Consider the following 2,944-nt stretch of genomic DNA (forward strand, 5'->3'; position numbering starts at 1 on the left):
AGTGAAGGTGAATGGGGCTCTGCCAGACATGGTGAGACTTTTATGGAAGAAAGCTCAGGAACACGTGGCTGTGTTTTGCTGAATTCTCAAGTTTTTTATCAGTTTATGTAAACAATTTCCTTTTTGCAATCATACTTTCTCTTCAGAAGGAATGACAGAAATCAAGTCATACTTTGGCATCTCACTGATTTTTTCATATAATCCCTTTGCTGGATTGTTTAAAAGTTTCTGCTTATCCTAGTAAAATTATTTTAGTAGGTTGTTTACAATGAATTTACAATAAACACGTTACTTAATTTCCTAGATTGAGTCACGGCTCGCTGCTGGTGTTTGGTCCTGCCACAGATTAGGCTGATTTTGCCCAGGTTATGCTGACCTGGCATCTGACCCAAACTGTTATCTAACTGATAGTGGTCCAATTAACAAAGTAGAGTCAGTGTCACGCACATTAATTCTTTCTCTCCCTCAGCACTGGTTTACAGCCATCCCTGCAGACAGGAGGCAAGGACAGCTAAGCCCTTGCTATTCTTACATTAAGATGTGCACCAAAGCACATTTAACATCCTACTGAAAACCCGTGTATATGGGATATATATATTTATTAAATAAATCAGATGATCAGCATGTCCTTTCAGCTCCGGTCACGCTGACCACGAATATTTTTTAAATTAACAAAGATTTCATAAGAAATCTGTAAATAATTTATCTTCCAAGGTAAATGTGAACAATTAAAAGCCACAGAGACTCTTAGCAGTGAAGCAGGGGGAATGGGAGTGCAGGTCAGCTAGAACTTTTGCATTTCCTAAGGAGCCAAATACAAAATACAGCCAAGTAGCTTGGCTTCATTGTTGATTTACACTGACAGCCCAGGAACACTTTTGCACAAGTGTTCTGTTCTAGAAATGTCACAGGCATGGAGGCAAGTGGAGACGCACAAAACACGCTTGCCCTTTTTGAGCATGGTAATAGATTGATAATCACAAAAAGGGAAGAGTGAGTTCTGGTCAACCCCCCCGAAAAGTTACACAGTCTTCCAAAGTGAGCTGGGCAGCAACTGGATCAACAAAAAAAGGCAAGAAAAATGCACAGGGGCTTCTGAGTTGGAGAGTATTTCTGGAGGGGTAACCTCAGTCAAAGCAGTAAACCATGGGCTTTAAGTCACACAAAAAATGTGAATCCAATTCCAATTCGACATCTACGATATGCTAGTTATTCAGTCACTTTATTCCTGCTCCCCACAATACCCATGGTTGTAAGATTAACCACAGGAGTGTGATGTATGGCAAACGCTATTTTAACAACCACAAATGAACATTTATTTTCTATTCCAGCAGTCTCCCATGAGCAACTGCTCTTCCTGGGATGTCAGTCCCACAAGTCTTGACTTTCAAACAGATCTCATCTGGGCTGTAAACCCACCTGGGGTTGTGCAACCTCTATTTTGGGAACTGTCATCCAGCTCACTGCAGAAGACCCCTATTTGGAGGGGGGAACAGACATTAGTAAGAAATGTCTCCTTTTCATGATTATGAGTCTATTCTGTTCAAGGCAACAAGCATGTTTTGTGCCTCAAGTGACAGACTTTTCACTAGGATGTTGGCAAGCTCTTCCATACAATTATAATTAATTTTTTATCATTGAACATTTCTTTAAAACAAACTTGCCTGTTAAGCATTCTAGTTAGTTGCGTGTCTTGTACAACTCAAAACTTGAATAAGGGAACATGGAGTACTGTGTCAGTGTGACAACTACAACACAATGGATACCAAAGGATTTTTTAGGTTTGATTTGGCTTGGGGAGGGGTGGGGGGTGTTGTTTTTTAATTACAGTGCAACTTTGCTAGGCATAGTGAACATTAGAGGCAAGATGTATTGTCTGAAAGCAATAAATCAGTCATCAGATAACTTGAGTATTTCTTTTGGGATCAGTTTTTGGATCCAACTATATCAACCTTTCATATCTTATCACCTACTTCTCTTGCAAATTAGATGGGGGGTGGAAGGGAAGAAAGTAAAAGCAAGATGTCTTACATGTCTTCACACAAAAGCTTTGTGGTAACTGCAAATTAAATAGTTTGTTAAATGTTAAAAATGTGCTCTATACTGCAGCTGGAGAGAATAGCCCTACCTGGAGCCTCTGGCAGAAAGCACCTGGGGAGACCCGAGGCCGACCCCCGGGGTTTTGGAGTCAAGGCTATTGAGAATCTGAGGCTCGCTACACTCCAACTGAAAAAGAGATATTGGCAGCATATGAAGGAGTTCGAGCTGCCTCAGAAGTGGTTGGTACTGAAACACAGCTCCTCTTAGCACCCCGACTGCCAGTGCTGGGCTGGATGTTCAAAGGGAGGGTCTCCTCTACACATCACGCGACTGATGCCACGTGGAGTAAGTGGATCGCACTGATCACACAACGGGCTCGCATAGGAAACCCCAGTCGCCCAGGAATTTTAGAAGTGATCACGGACTGGCCAGAAGGCAAAGATTTTGGAATGTCGCCAGAGGAGGAGGTGGCACATGCTGAAGAGGCCCCACTGTATAATAAACTGCCAGAAGTTTCCTTTAAAAAAGAAAGAAAGAAAGAAAAAAAAGCAGCACAAATAGTAGCTAAGCAAATTCAACATACACAGCATTGCCATTACCCTGTAAATATTTCTGGTTTCCTTTCAAGAATAAGGTGTTTAAATTAGTATTATCTTGGGGATTTATTAGTTACCTTGGCCCAGTTGAAGCGTACATAGAACAATCCCCGAGAAAAAGCTAAAATATGGTCTGGGGTTTTTTTCATACACATGGGAATATTTTTGTCCTGCTGCAACTGAAATAGAGCAAGTCTGCAGAAGCTGGTGGAAGCAGTTCTTCAAATTAGGAAGAGGGCTGTTTTGTAGGGAGAAAGTTTTCTTAAATAAAGTTTTCATTTATTAATTTTGTGCTATACAGTCTATTT

This window comes from Haliaeetus leucocephalus, unplaced genomic scaffold, assembly GCF_000737465.1.
Source record: "Haliaeetus leucocephalus isolate CR32 unplaced genomic scaffold, Haliaeetus_leucocephalus-4.0 Scaffold848, whole genome shotgun sequence".
NCBI lineage: Eukaryota > Metazoa > Chordata > Aves > Accipitriformes > Accipitridae > Haliaeetus > Haliaeetus leucocephalus.